Source organism: Dendrobates tinctorius, unplaced genomic scaffold (genome assembly GCF_039654945.1).
Source record: "Dendrobates tinctorius isolate UK_male_01 unplaced genomic scaffold, ASM3965494v1 ptg000081l, whole genome shotgun sequence".
Lineage (NCBI taxonomy): Eukaryota > Metazoa > Chordata > Amphibia > Anura > Dendrobatidae > Dendrobates > Dendrobates tinctorius.
The window spans coordinates 2,859,714-2,876,481 of NW_027361749.1; the positions used below are offsets into that span (position 1 = coordinate 2,859,714).

Here is a 16,768-nt window from a genome sequence, read left to right on the forward strand (position 1 = left end):
AGTGTACAAGTCCACAGTCACACTATGTGAATGCAGACTTCCGAATCCTCACATTGTGCGCATTGTACGGTGTAAAGATTATACAACGCCAGCGTCGGGAGTGGCGGTGGCGTGAATGCAATTATGCAATGTGCATACATGAGGACACGTGCCACCTACACGTGCGTGGCCTCGCTCAATGCAAGTCAATTGAGACGGACCAGACACCCTAGTCAAAATATGGCAAGAAATACGCAAATCTCATTCTTGTGGTGACATGACCACCCGCTCTCGGTACTGAATCCCCACAGCGCGCACGTATATAGATATAGATAGACCGATGCACACATGTTAAGTAGAGCACAGGGGAGCAGTGAGTAGACTGTCACTTAGTAAACGCTATAATAAATGTGCCTATTTGTGCACTGTCGTGGGAGTGTGCCGCAGTTGATGAATTTTGATAAATGGCTTCATATTTCTCAAAATGACTTTTCTATATTGTATTGAGTGAAGTCATGTAAACTGACCTTGGTTTTCTTTTTCTTGCAAACAGTAAAGAACTCAGATGACTAAGACCTACATTTCTATGGGAAAAGTGTGTCTGTAATCGCCTGCTCGTGTAATGGCGTTTTATTACATTTATGTTTTTCAATATTTTTATCAATCCGAATTCCTCCTAGACATCAGCACATGTCACTGTTTGCTGTGAGCCTGGTCCAGTGGCCGGTAGAGGAGAAAGCAGCAAAAAAAAAAAGAAATGGAGACCGCTGCTTCCATCACTCCTAGCAGACTAGATACATAGGAATTATCCCATTTAAGCTGTCATTTCCTATACTTTCCATAGTTTGAGGGAGAAAGGCTATCAGTGGTTGTCCGTACATGATATCTTCCGGTCCTTTATTCTATGGCACGTATCATATGTCACAATGTATTTATTCTATGGCACGTATCATATGTCATAAGTACAATCACAAACCATAGATATCAGTGTAAGAGGCTGAAGGACATCATTACAAAAAAGTCTACGGCTCTTATAATGTGAATTACAATGGTGTACCTCCCGATTGTAGGCATGGAATTACACTAAACAGAGCCCCCGCTCCGTAACTTTACCAACCCGGTAAGGGTGAAGCAGCTGGTGACCCATGCCCTTCCCTTCTACACGTTATGTGTGGTTAGCGATCAAGCACCAGACCTTAATATCCTGGTGATGCTAGAAAATTACCAATGCTACTAAGACTTGAAGGCAAACACAATTGCTTACCAATGTAGTAAAACCAACCGGGATCTGACCACTTGGGGCACAGCAGGGTTGACGAACAGAGACCGAACATGTGCACCTCTGCTCCACTCATTCTCTAAGAGACCAACCGATATAACAAATTACAGGGCTTATCTATCTTGGGATTGATAGAGGTCTTCATGGTCAGACTCCCAGCGATCAGCTTATGCTACAGAAGAGGGGTAAATTCTAAACTTGGTAAAGACTTTCTGAAGCAAATAAGTAGAGAAGAGCAAATCAATTTGAGCTAAAATGAACTGCATTTACAGGAACCTGCTGAACCCAGCAAATTCAAATAACTTGCGATGCAATTTGCAAAAATTTCAAAAAATTGCTGCCACCAATTCACACATTGCAGAAGACTGCATCAGTCAGAAAGGGCTCACATGACTTTTCTTTCCCATAATGGTTTCAGCTAACAAATCACACGGTACAGAACAGCCAATCAGGAGGGACTATTATAGCCTGTATAAAAGCTGAAGCAGTCAAGTTGTGCAGAATCTGGATAGTCAGGGGCTTCACCATAGAGCTAGTGAGAGCAAGACATGGAACACTGAATAAACAGTACACATAGTGTATGACAGCACAGTAGTTACCATTCACTAACACATGCAATATATCTGAGGTCACTTTCACATTACTAAGGCTGTTTGCAGTAAATAACGTGAATATGGTTGGATACAATCCCAGGAGAAAGTCATACACATGTATCCAGGGCAATTGCAGTACATTTGCAGCAAATCAAATTTTGTGGACAAATTTGGCTAAAGTGACAAATTCTAATTCCCTGCAATTCCCTTAAATGAATCTTCTCTAGAGGGAAGCAGCACTAAGTACTTAAAGAGTAAGAACTGTTTTAATTTTCATTTCTTCATAAATCAATAGTAAATGTGAAAATAAGAAACTCTGTAATGCACTTTACAGAAATCCGTTTCTTTATCCACCTGGACTGATCTTTCACTCTTAAAAATTTTTCAAAAACTATCTTTAGTGAAAACAGATTTTCTCATTACTGAGACAAAAATGACAGTTGGTGCTAATGGAGTTGTATGGAAAATTATAATTGTGGTTTCAGGAGAACTTGCAGCAGAATGTCTGTCTCCGCCTCAAGCTCCTCCTTCCCTCCATGGGATTTTAAAAGCACCAACTGTCAACTCCTGTCTCAGTAATGTGGAAATCTGTGTTCACAGACTGTAAAATTTTACCCATGAATTGATAATGATTAGGTATGAGCGGACCCGTGGAAGTTTGGGTTCTGGTACCTGACCCGAACTTTTTTCCAAAGTTCCGTTCCATTACCAGAACTGTATCGAAACTTGAAATAGAACCCGAACCCTAATGAAAACAATGGGGACCTGAAGTTTTTATCTGGAAAATTCTCTCTCTCTTGCTGCAACGGACTTCTCCTGGAACGCCGAACATTGCAACAGACTTCGGGGAGATGTCTGTGTTTGGCGTTTACCACCGGACACTAACTGTCCGGTACGAACCCCAAACTTTTAAGTTCAGGTACGCTCATCTCTAATAATGATCAGTCCAGATCCAGGAGTAGAAGGAAGATTCTCTGATAACATATACAGTGCCTACAAGTAGTATTCAACCCCCTGCAGATTTAGCAGGTTTGATAAGATGCAAATAAGTTAGAGCCTTCAAACTTCACACAAGAGCAGGGTTTATTAACAGATGCATAAATCTTACAAACCAAAAAGTTATGTTGCTCAGTTAAATTTTAATAACTTTTAAACATACAAGTGTGGGTCAATTATTATTCAACCCCTAGGTTTAATATTTTGTGGAATAACCCTTGTTTGCAATTACAGCTAATAATCGTCTTTTATAAGACCTGATCAGGCCGGCACAGGTCTCTGGAGTTATCTTGGCCCACTCCTCCATGCAGATCTTCTCCAAGTTATCTAGGTTCTTTGGGTGTCTCATGTGGACTTTAATTTTGAGCTCCTTCCACAAGTTTTCAATTGGGTTAAGGTCAGGAGACTGACTAGGCCACTCCAACACCTTGATTTTTTGCCTCTTGAACCAGGCCTTGCTTTTCTTGGCTGTGTGCTTTGGGTCGTTGTCTTGTTGAAAGATGAAATGACGACCCATCTTAAGATCCTTGATGGAGGAGCGGAGGTTCTTGGCCAAAATCTCCAGGTACGCCGTGCTATCCATCTTCCCATGGATGCGGACCAGATGGCCAGGCCCCTTGGCTGAGAAACAGCCCCACAGCATGATGCTGCCACCACCATGCTTGACTGTAGGGATGGTATTATTGGGGTCGTATGCAGTGCCATCCAGTCTCCAAACGTCACATGTGTGGTTGGCACCAAAGATCTCGATCTTGGTCTCATCAGACCAGAGAACCTTGAACCAGTCTGTCTCAGAGTCCTCCAAGTGATCATGAGCAAACTGTAGACGAGCCTTGACATGACGCTTTGAAAGTAAAGGTACCTTACGGGCTCGTCTGGAACGGAGACCATTGCGGTGGAGTACGTTACTTATGGTATTGACTGAAACCAATGTCCCCACTGCCATGAGATCTTCCCGGAGCTCCTTCCTTGTTGTCCTTGGGTTAGCCTTGACTCTTCGGACAAGCCTGGCCTCGGCACGGGAGGAAACTTTCAAAGGCTGTCCAGGCCGTGGAAGGCTAACAGTAGTTCCATAAGCCTTCCACTTCCGGATGATGCTCCCAACAGTGGAGACAGGTAGGCCCAACTCCTTGGAAAGGGTTTTGTACCCCTTGCCAGCCTTGTGACCCTCCACAATCTTGTCTCTGATGGCCTTGGAATGCTCCTTTGTCTTTCCCATGTTGACCATGTATGAGTGCTGTTCACAAGTTTGGGGAGGGTCTTAAATAGTCAGAAAAGGCTGGAAAAAGATAATTAATCCAAACATGTGAAGCTCATTGTTCTTTGTGCCTGAAATACTTCTTAATACTTTAGGGGAACCAAACAGAATTCAGGTGGTTTGAGGGGTTGAATAATAAATGACCCTCTGAATAAACTTTTCACAATTTAAAAAAAAATTAAACAAAGAAATAACATTCTTTTTTGCTGCAGTGCATTTCACACTTCCAGGCTGATCTACAGTCCAAATGTCACAATGCCAAGTTAATTCCGAATGTGTAAACCTGCTAAATCTGCAGGGGGTTGAATACTACTTGTAGGCACTGTATATACACATTATTGATCTATGAAATAAAAATGAAATCAGCGGCAACTCTTTAAGCGTATCCAGTTTGGGCAATAGAAGGGGACACACTGAATCTGCGCCATGTGCTAAGTGCATAGTGCCCCCCCGGATTTCCACCTTTCGACCCCGTGGGAGAAGATGGTGCTGGTCCAGAGCACTCAGGCTAGAAGTATAGCTGCAGAAGCTTTACAGATGGCACCAGCAATACACAATGTCTGGCGGATGGAGAATACCATTAGGAATTTTACAAACCCAGACATGTTCCTCCATGCTTATTCATATTAATGACTCCGTTCAGTGTTTTCCTGAGACACCTGAATGCAAAACATGAATTCTAAAGGTCTTGTTTTCTTCCTGAACTAATGAGGGACACAAGAAATGTGAAAAAAAAAAAAAATACAAATCAATACCTCATATAAGTTCAAAGTCTCAGAAAAATGTGTTTCTAGGACGCACATTACAGGTGCTCAATAACAAATCTGTACCAGCAAAATCAGGGGCACGAGAAGAATTGACAGAGCCGCATTTCATGCCGCAGCTGGTATACCCATATGGCTCCATTACCCGAGCACCCAGGACCAGCTACATTCCTTAACAAATAAACAATATTACCATTATTTTCTTCAATCTCATTTAGGAACCACTGACTGTTAATTCGAAAGGAAAAAAAATATCATAATTTGCCTGCGGGTAAAAAACACAAGATGTTAAGCACAATGTTCTGTGTCGGAATGGAGGTCATTAAAATGTTGCTGGAATCTGTAATTAGCTGAGGCCACAACAGCCCGTAATAGTAACATAACTTAGAAGGAGCGTGTTGTTAGAGATACCGCAGCGTGCACATTAGATATTGGACGCCGCACTAAAATCTATGATCCCAAATCTGCAGTGACTGTGCAAAGTTTAATCACAGCACTCTGCTCGGTGCGCTGATGCAGGAGTGCGCCTTTTAAAAACACACATCATAAAGTCTCGTCACATTTTCCCAAATGGTTTTGTTTTTCTCTTTTTCTCTGCAAATTGCGGTTTCTTCCATTTTGAATGTGAGAAAACCATTAAACAAGGGTTGGCGCTTGCGGATAATTGGCTAAAGCGAGGCAAATCGGGTTATAGAAGAATAATTACACTACAACCCAGTGCAAAAGGTCTGTCTTTTTATGCCAAAGTAATTATCGATTCGTGAGACAAAATGCTGTCTGCTCCCCAAATGCTGCCAGCAGGACGAGCAGCAAAGCTCAGCACCAGGTCCAGACACAACACCGGCTAAACGCAGCTATACACAGAATATTAAAGGGCCGACCCACGATTCACACACACAACGTATGGGGATCACAGGGGCTAGTACCCTGGACAGCAACCGCTCCGTCTGCTAATGTCTAATATCAAAACTAACAGTAATGTATCACACAGGCACATAATCTGCCATCACACAGACATATAATCTGCCATCACAGACACAATCTGCCATCACACATAATCTGCCATCACACAGATACATAATCTGCCTTCATACATAATCTACCATCACAAAGACACATAATCTGCCATCACACATATACATAATCTGCCTTCATACATAATCTACCATCACAAAGACACATAATCTGCCATCACATATAATCTGCCATCACACAGACACATAATCTGCCATCACACAGACACAATCTGCCATCACTCATAACCTGCCATCACACAGATACATAATCTGCCTTCACACATAATCTACCATCACAAAGACACATAATCTGCCATCACACATAATCTACCATCACACAAGACACATAATCTGCCATCACACAGACACAATCTGCCATCACCCATAGTCTGCCATCACACAGACACATAATCTTCATTCACAGATAATTTACCATTACACAGACACATAATCTGCCATCACAGACACATAATCTGCCATCATAGACACATAATCTGCCATCACACAGCCACATAATCTGCCATCACAAAAGACACATAATCTGCCATCACACAGACAGATAATCTGCAATCACACAGACACATAATCTGCCATCACACATAATCTGACACCACAGTTAAACAGTAATCACACAGACACCCTACCAACACACAGGCACATAATCTGCCACCACATACACAGTCTGCCATCACAGATAATCTGTCATCACACAGACAGATAATCTGCCATCACATACACACATACTCTGCCAACACACAGACCATATAATCAGCCATCACAGATAATCTGCACACACAGACAATCTGCCATCACAAGGCATATAATCTGCCATCACAAAGACAAATAATCTGCTAGTAGTTAGACAGATAATCTACCATCCTAAGGACAAATAATCTGTCATATCACGGGCAGAACATTAAATGAATAAGCAAAAAGCTTATTTGGCTGATGAAACTGATTAAGCAGACCCACAAATTGTTGTAGGATATCACCCAGTGTAAATGTTGCAGACAATACGGAAACTGTATGGGGACCGAGCAATCATATGAATGATTATTTATCACCGCAGAGTTTACATCAGCCCATGTGAAGGACCTACAATGCCTGGCATGTATACATCGTCAGCTGGCGCCCATTGTGCCCGTGTACCCACATTGTACCCATCATTGTAATCACCAATGGAGCGCTCTCTGTTATCAAGCATCCTCTCTGTAACTCACTGCCTGGTATCTATGGAAATAATGGCAATCATATCCCAAGCATTAATACATTGGTCAGTAATACGTGCAATATACCAGACCTGAAATTAGATGTCCTCCAGTATTTGCAATGTGCCCCCACAAATCCTTAAAATGTAGTGTATGCCAAGACGCTGCACGTAGCACAGGTTAGCGAGTTCTCCCGCCAGATGGCACATTATCATTATGTGCGACAATCCCATAATGCAGAAACGACACGCTACAGGGAGAATAAACTACTGTTACTAAGATTAATAAACTGCGGATCACAATGCGGAGAGACGTTCAGACAACAGAGCAGCTTCCCTTTATTAGCTCTTAAAGGACAATTCTTCTCCATTCTCTAAACTATCTTTGCCCTTAATGTCATGTTTGAAAGCATTTTTTCTTTCTTAATGACAAATTATGCTTTTAGCGCTAGAATTTTTGCCAGGCAACAGCACCATTTAATAAGGAGTAGAGTTGAGCTACTTTTGGTTTTTTAGGGTCGCGTTTCGTGAAACCCGACTTTTCCAAAAGTCGGGTCGAGCAAGATTGTCCGATTATAGGGAAAAGTCGGGGTCGTCCCGAAACACGAAACCCAATGTAAGTCAATGGGGAATAAAAGTCGGCAGTGAGAGGAGGACAGGAAACACACCAACAGTGCCCATTTGAATGCCAAAAGCATCAATTCTTCTTACTTAAGCTTGTCAACCTTAATTAACTTCATAATACAAGTTACGCACTGAAAAATGGGGGTTATTTGGCTACAGACTGTGGGGGGGGGGGGGAGGGAGGGCTGGCTCCAGGTTTTCATGTGCCCTGGGCGAAAGAGCGCCCCTTTAACACATACCACAACTCATCATGCTCCGATACGGCAGAGAAATAGCGGTATAGTACAATGAAAAATACCTCACTTTTTACATCTCATGACGAGGCCCATCTATTTCTCCATACAGAATCATTGGTCCCATATAATGTTTGAAACAGTATATGATGAGTTCCACATAATGCTACAGTATATGTTGGTCCCCATGGATGAAGCTCTACTGTCTTATGGGCCCAAATAATGCTCCAAACATAATGGGCCCCATTTCTAATGCTCTAGTGTATAATGGGCCCTGTAAATGCTGCTCCAGTGTCTGATGTCCACCTTTGGAATGTTCCAGTGTATGGTGGGCCCCATCTATCATTCTAAGACGGTGTTAAGCCCAGTATGGATTGCACAAAGGTTAGAAAGGGTACCGTTTCCCCGGATAACATGTATGGATAGCGTACACATTCAAAATATATGTCTCAGGAAGCAGGCTCAGACGGTGTTAGGCCCAGTATGGATTGCACGTGATTGCACAAAGGTTAGAAAGGGTACCGTATCCCCGGATAACATGTATGGATAGCGTACACATTCAAAATATATGTCTATACATCAGGAGGCAGGCTCAGACGGTGTCAGGCACAGTATGGATTTGACGGCCCAGATTACACAGCGGAGGAGCAGGGAGAGGTAAAGATTGCAAATGCTGGGGCCCTGCCCAAGCAAGGGGGGCCCACTCGTGGGGGTCGGTACTGGCACTGGGCCCCTCATAGTACAGCGGTGTGTCTGACGGCGGGTGTGCACCACCACCGTCAGAGACACTTGATTGCACTATGAGGGACCCTGTGCCAGTGCCCGCGCCCAAGAGTCGGCCTACCCACCTGTCCAGGGCAACGGCACTCGCACGGTGTCGTGCGCTAGGTGGTGACTCCGGCCATGGGGGGGGAGGCAGCACAGTTAGGGAGTTTTAGAAAGTGGCATATGTTGATGTTGGACATTCAGCTGATGCAAAAGGCGAAATAGGTGAAGTACCAGGAAGAGGTGGACCAAAGCAAGCCATTTTTCTGTCACCCTATGTGTCATCAGAGGAAGGTGGGACAAAATCCTTGGAAACCCATGCGTGGTTCATTTTAATGAAGGTTAGATCATCCACATTTTGGGTTGACAGACGGGTCCTTTTTTCTGTCAGGATTGATCCAGCTGCACTGAAGACTCTTTCCGATAGCACACTTGCAGCTGGGCAAGCGAGCTCCTGTAAGGCATATTGAGCCAATTCAGGCCAGGTGTCCAGTTTAGCGGCCCAATAGTCAAAGGGGAATGACCTGTGTGGGAGAACATCGATATGGGAGGAAAAGTAGTTTGTAACCATAGTTGACAACTGCTGTCTCCTGTCACTTTCCATCGATGCAGTATTACCAGAGCGGTATTTGAAAAATCAGTCCACAACATTGTCATGAAACCCCTGTCTCCAACGCCACTTCTGCTGTGTGCACCACGAACACCTCTGCCAAGCTGCCCCCGGCCCGTACGGCTCGTGTGAGAACCATCACCGCTGCTGTGTGCTGGGAATGCCTCAAGCAACCGATTTACCAGAGTTGCTTGTTTATTAGCCAATATTAGGTCAAGGTTCTCCTGTGGCATGATGTTTTGTAATTTGCCTTTATAGCGTGGATCCAGGATGCTGGCCAACCAGTAGTCGTCATCGTTCATCATTTTGGCAATGCGGGGGTCCCTTTTTAGGATCCGCAAGGCATAATCTGACATGTGGGCCAATGTTCCCGGTGTCAATGATGCACTGCGAGTGCTGGGTGGAGGAGCACTTTCTGGCAAATCCACATCCCTCCAGTCACGCACAAACCCTGTACCAGACCTTGCCACGCCAACATTTTCACTTGCCCCACGAGATGCATCCTCCTCCCCTAAGTAATCATCCCCATCATCATCCTCCTCCTCCTCTTCTTCCTCCACCTCGTCCAGGAGAGGTCCCTGAGCAGACAATGGCTGAATGTCATCAAGGATTCCCTCCTCCTCTTCATCAACATTGGCTGCAGACGCCTGCTCCTTAAGGTGCGTCAAAGTTTGCATGAGCAGACGCATAAGTGGGATGCTCATGCTTAGGATGGCGTCGTCTGCGCTTACCAGCCGTGTGCATTCCTCAAAACACTGAAGGACTTTACAAAGGTCTTTCAGCTTCGACCACTGCACACCTGTCAACTCCATGTCTGCTCTCAAAGTGCCTGGCCGTGTATCCTCCCACAAATGCATTATAGCCTGCCTCTGCTCGCACAGCCGCTCCACCATGTGCAGGGTGGAGTTCCACCTTGTTGCAATGTCGATAATGAGGCGGTGGTTGGGAAGGTGGAGCAATCGCTGCAGCTTCTGCATACGAACGGAGTGTACAGGCGACCGGCGGATGTGCGCGCACAGCCTTCGCACCTTCTGGAGCAGGGCTGTTAACTCCGGATAATTTTTGAGGAAGCACTGCACCACCAGGTTCAAGGTGTGAGCCAAGCAAGGTATGTGGCTGAGTTTTGAAAGGGCTATGGCTGCCACAGAATTACGGCCGTTATCACTAACTACCTTGCCTGCCTCAAGATGTACACTGCCCAGCCATGACTCAGTTTGTCGCTTCAAGTACTCGGCCAGCACCTCGGCGGTGTGTCTGTCGCCCAAACACATCATCTGCAACACAGCCTGCTGACGCTTTCCACTAGCTGCTCGATAGGGGGACACATCGTGTGCAACAGTGGCAGCTGCAGATGGAGTGCTCGTACGACTGCGCTCTGTGGACGAGCTTTCGCTTCTGGAGGAGGAGGAGGAGGAGGAGGAGGAGGGTCGAACGCCTACAGCCAACTGTTTCCTAGACCGTGGGCTAGGCAGCACTGTCCCACCACCGCTGTCCCCTGTGGACCCTGCATCCACCACATTAACCCAGTGCGCAGTGATGGACACGTAACGGCCCTGGCCATGCCGACTGGACCATGCATCAGTTGTGAGGTGCACCTTTCCGCTCACTGACTGCTTGAGTGCATGGACAATGCGGTCTTTCACATGATGGTGGAGGGCTGGGATGGCTTTGCGAGAGAAGAAGTGGCGACTGGGTAGGTCATAGCGTGGTACTGCATAGGCCATGAGTTCGCGGAAAGCTGTGCTTTCCACCAACCGAAAGGGCATCATCTCAAACGAGATTAGTTTGGCAATGTGGGCGTTCAAACCCAGTGTACGCGGATGAGAGACTGAGTACTTTCTTGACCTACTCATAGAGTCTGGGAGGGTGAGCTGGACTTGAGAGCTGCATATGGTGGAAGTAGCGGTGGACAGGGCGGACTGAGAGAGGGTTGATGATGGTGATGGAGTTGGTGTTCTTTCTGATGGCCTAGAATCAGTCTTTCGTTGATATAACAGTGGGATTCCCTGACTGCTGTGGCCTTGCAACGACACCTCAACATTTGCTGCTGTGCTAACCGGTGGGCTTACAGTGGGGGAAACAATGTAGCGTTGCTGACTACCTTCGTTGTGATCAGTTGCACATGTGGCACTTGAGGTTTGGTGTTGTGTCCACGCTTGCAAGTGCATGCTGGTTAAATGTCTAAGCATGCAACTGGTATTCAAATTTTTCAGATTTTTCCCTCGGCTAAAGGTCTTTGCACACTTCTTACAGATAACCTTGGCCTGATCATGAGGATTTTGTTCAAAAAAGTGCCACACTGCACTCTTCCTACTTTGGCAGACATTTTGCGGCCTAGCACGCTGTGATCTTTTGACCCTCTGGACAAGCTGTCCAGCAACTCTTTTGATGTTTGGAACCTGTCTTTGGAGTGCTCCGGGCCTGCCAGATAACAGCTGTTGCGATGTCGATGTCTGCTGTGGATGATTCATCTGAGCTATTGGAAGCAGCACCCTCTTCCCCCAATGGATGCCAATCTGGGTCATCCATCACCTCCTCTTCTATGTCATGTGCACCTTCCTCTGTGTCACCGTGTATGGTGGTATAGTGTGCGGGAAGGGACACCTGAGTCTCATCAGGGTCAGAATCTGGCTCTGTACACTGCGAGGACAATGTAGTGCTCTGAGTGAATGTACCAGCAGAATCATCCATCAGCGGCTGTGCATCAGTGCACTCCATGTCAGATTCATCTTGGCCTGGGTAATTCACCATTTCACTTGATAATCCAGGCATGGTATGCGAAAACAGCTCCATGGAGTAATCAGTAGTATGGCCTGCGTCATCCTTCAATCTTGGTTGGGGTGAAGGACACAAGGAAAGGTGTGGTTCATGAACATGAGCCTCCAATGACGACTCAGTGCTTTTACTTTTTACAACTGAAGAAGAGGAGGCGATAGAGCTGGAGGCTGAGTCAGCAATGTAAGACAAAACTTTTTCCTGATGCTCTGGCTTTAAAAGCGGTTTGCCAACTCCTAGAAAACTAAGCGTTCGAGGCCTTATGTAGCCAGACGATGACGCAGGGTCAGCACCTCCTACATTCGGTCCTATTTTGCTCTTGCCACTACCATCAGATCCACCACCAACACCATCATTACCAGCTGCCAACCCCCGCCCAATTCCATGGCCTCTTCCACCAGCCTTCCTCATTTTTGGTAGAAATGTAGACAAAATCCAACAAACTATATAGTAATGTAAATCAAGGTACAAGGTGTCTATAGGACAGGGGAGATTTTGAATTTCTGCAGACACTGGACACTTTTGGATTGTGTGAGGCCCACTGATATCTGAGCGCTATGTGACAGGCTCGATGGCACAGCTGTGACCAAAGTGACTAGAGGATAAGGGAGATTTTGAATCTCTGCACACACTTTTGGACACTGGATGGACACTTTTGGATTGTGTGAGGCCCACTGATATCTGAGCGCTATGTGACAGGCTCGATGGCACAGCTGTGACCAAAGTGACTAGAGGATAAGGGAGATTTTGAATCTCTGCACACACTTTTGGACACTGGACACTTTTGGATTGTGTGAGGCCCAATGAATATCTGAGCGCTATGTGACAGGCTCGATGGCACAGCTGTGACAAAAGTGACTAGAGGATAAGGGAGATTGGATTGTTTTTAAAAAAGCAGTTTGCGGAGCAGTGGGTAAACAGCAATGCAGGAATGTCAGGAAGCCTTAGAAGGCAGCCCAACAACCAACACCACTGATACACCACTATATAGCCTCCCCTTGCACTGCACACACAGTGACTGGTGTGTTGTGCAGGCCAAATCGCTAGCAGCAGAAGCAGTTTTTTTGTCTTCTTCCCTGCCTAACGCTCTCCCTACAGAATCAGCAGCAACCTCTCCCTATACTAAGATCGGCAGAAGTAAGATGGCGGTCGGCGTGCACGCCCTTTTATACCCCCTGTGACGCCCACCAAAGCAAGCCAATCACTTGCATGCCCTTCTGAAAGATGGTGGTGACCCGTGCCTATGTCATCACGTTGCCCACAGTGTCCGTGGATCCTGATTGGCTGAAAAAGAGCGCAAAACAAACTTTTGAAACGCGACTTTGGCGCGCAAGTCGCCGACCTCGTGGCCGACCTCATCCTAGGGTCGGGTTTCGTTTCATGAAACCCGACTTTGCCAAAAGTCGGCGACTTTTGAATTTTTTCGACTCGTTTCGCTCAACTCTAATAAGGAGGTGACCACTGCCCCGGCTTGTGCGCCGCTGTGTAATGAGGTTGTCACCCGTCTGGGAGAAGCAATGGCAGTAGGGAACGCGTGGCAAAAACAGACAGGGGGCAAGCACAATAAAAGCACTTGTAGAATCATCAACTGGAGGCTTTTACTTTTTTATAGGCAAAAAATTGCATAAAATAGTGCCGCGTGTTACCAGAACCAAAGAGATGCGGCCATTTGCATCACAACCGCACATAAACCCATAGAGCATAAACATCTCCCGACAGAGTATCACAAAAAATATTTTTCTTTTAAAAGCTGGTCCCCTCGCTCCCCATATCATGGGATATACCGAGCCAAGAGAAAAGGTAAGAAAGGACACGTCTGTATTTTATCAATGGGCTAAATATGTGATGAGAAATCTAGGATGGAAAAATGCTCTAAAGGAAAAAAAAAAAAAAGGTAAAAATAATAAAAATGCTTTTCACTGAGGAGTGGTTGACTTTATTTGTATTCTTCCTACAATAACCCTTTCCCTTTTGAGCAAAGTCACAAAGGCGAGCCAGGATGAAAATGGAGATGCTGCTTTTTTGTTGCTTCAGTCTAATGGAAATGCCTATGCAGCTTTTTATCTAGAAATACCGGCCGTCAGCAAAACCTAGATTTGGTGACTCAAACAAAGCCTACATTACATGTGATTCAGTGATCCCTTTGAAATCCGGACCCTGCCACTCACCGGCACAGTCTCCTTGAACGCTGACATTCCGGCCCCACATTGTGCATAATGCTGGAGAAAACATTTATTTAACAGATGAAGGGACGGAGGTGACCCTATTCTTACATACACAGCCCTCAGACGCGACGTGACGGTACACATATTGTCAAGAGTTACGGTATGGTCCCATAAGAATTCACAATATAGGTCAGTGCCAAACGGCTATTATTTCAGGAATCTGGAACTCATAGTAATCTCATTATAGCGTTCCAACACATTAATTTATGTAGCGGTGATAACAATGCTCCGCGAGACTCCGGGCAGACAGCTGTCTGCGCTTCTCATATACCTGCACGGAAAAACCTTGGAAATGTAATTAAGTGAGCCATGTTCTCATCAATCAGAGGGGTGTAGCTCGCGACTGCCGGGCATCTGACACCAGAAAGGAGGCCGCCACCATCTATTGTGTTATGTTATTTAATCAGAGGCTAATACCAGTCCCTGCGCCTCCATGTTCTCCACCACGTCCTTACCGTCTACTCTGATTTATGTTGTCATCTATGTAATATCAACATGGTTAAGACGTGAGCAACGCCCTGTGATGAGGGTCTGACAACTTATTATATTATCATTTATATACTGTATAAAGTAAGGTTAGAGTAATTGTTCAGAGAATTATGTACTGTTAACACAAGCGATTCGTGGCGTCTATATGAGTTTTGGCATGTAAAAATATCAAGAAGACCTCAATAGCACTAATGTAAAAATAGCCTCACATTATGGCCCTGGTTTCACAATAAGTGACGCTTCACTTCTATGCCCTTATGTAAAGCAGTCTCGCTAAAGACAAAGGATTGCAAATATATATATATGTGTATAAATAGAAAAAGTAGATAGAAAACAGCGGTTCAATGGAAATTAGTGAAAAAAGTGGATTTTATTCACATAGATACAGTATATACATTGTGAGGTAGCGCTGTCATTCAAGGTTGGGGAACACTCGCTTGGCAGCAAATAAATCACATCCAGCTCGGGTTTTCCATAAAACCATATCAGTCCGTGAGGTTTATTACTGAGCATAAACCAAAGGAAGCACCACAAAGTTCATATCAGCATAGCGTCCATTATATAGGCTATTCAGCCTCATCATTATCTCACCTGTCAGGGTTCCTTATGCAGCTTCACCATCGCATACGTTAGTTCCCTCCAGGGAGCTATCAGGCACACATCGCCAATGCTCACACAGCCGCTCCACAGGCTGTTAGCCAGGAGATCCTTCTCCTCACGGGACCTTCCAAACTGGACCAATCAGGTCCCAGCATTCACACCTTGTGACCTACCCTGGCCACCTTATATGGTCCGTAGCCACGTCCACTGGGTCACATGGCTATGACCTCATCACAGGTCCTTCACACACTTACAAAGCCTTTTACTATAGGCGTTTTCAGACACACCCCTGGGTGGATTTGTAGGTAACCAGAACCCGCCCATCTCTCTAGTTACCTGAAGACTTCTCCCTTAGACTTAGAAACAACACCTCAGCAATGATACTGCTGATCACACATACACAAGTCTCCATCTCAAAGCCACCCACTTTGAGATACATAATTATCCTTCAGGATTCTGCCACTCATCCGTTCTCTTGGGACATCCACACAGCGCCCCCTAGTAGACACAGTGGTCATTACACCACAATATATATATATATATATATCTGATTTACATGTGTATACATATACACCTATATATACAGTAGCTATACATATATATATATATATAGATATAATATATATATATATATATATACATACTGTACATGGCCATGTAAATCAGTTATCACTAAAGGCAAAGAGCATTTATATATATATATATATATATATATATATATACACACACACATATATACTATACTGTATATACTATATATACTGTACGTACAGAAATACTATGTATATATATATATATATATATATATATATATACACACACATATACACTGCTCAAAAAAATAAAGGGAACACTCAAATAACACATCCTGGATCTGAATGAATGAAATATTCTCATTGAATACTTTGTTCTCTACAAAGTTGAATGTGTTGACAACAAAATCACACAAAAGTCATCAATGGAAATCAAATTTATTAACCAATGGAGGCCTGGATTTGGAGTCACACACAAAATTAAAGTGGAATGTAATGTCCTTAAAACAAGTCAAAATGAGGCTCAGTATTGTGTGTGGCCTCCACATGCCTAAATGACCTCCCTACTGTACAACGTCTGGGTATGCTCCTGATGAGGCGGCGGATGGTATCCTGAGGGATCTCCTCTCAGACCTGGACTAAAGCATCCGCCAACTCCTGGACAGTCTGTGGTGCAAAGTGACTTTGGTGGATGGAGCGAGACATGATGTCCCAGATGTGCTCAATCGGATTCAGGTCTGAGGAACGGGCGGGCCAGTCCATAGCTTCAATGCCTTCATCTTGCAGGAACTGCTGACACACTCCAGCCACATGAGATCTGGC

The 16,768-nt window shown here is 44.9% G+C and overlaps 1 protein-coding gene across 2 annotated transcripts in view; it reads right to left on the reverse strand.

The window, feature by feature from the left end:
- The window catches only part of LOC141096860 (cadherin-2A), a 369,191-nt gene that overhangs the window by 124,873 nt on the left and 227,550 nt on the right, over nucleotides 1-16,768 (reverse strand). The window contains exon 1 of one of the 2 annotated variants that reach the window (XM_073583707.1): nucleotides 15,405-15,573. The exons of the other annotated variant lie outside the window; for it this stretch is intronic. The gene's annotated coding sequence lies outside the window, so the exon portion shown is untranslated. Of the gene's footprint in view, nucleotides 1-15,404; nucleotides 15,574-16,768 lie in introns of those variants that run through there. 2 annotated transcript variants of the gene reach the window in all.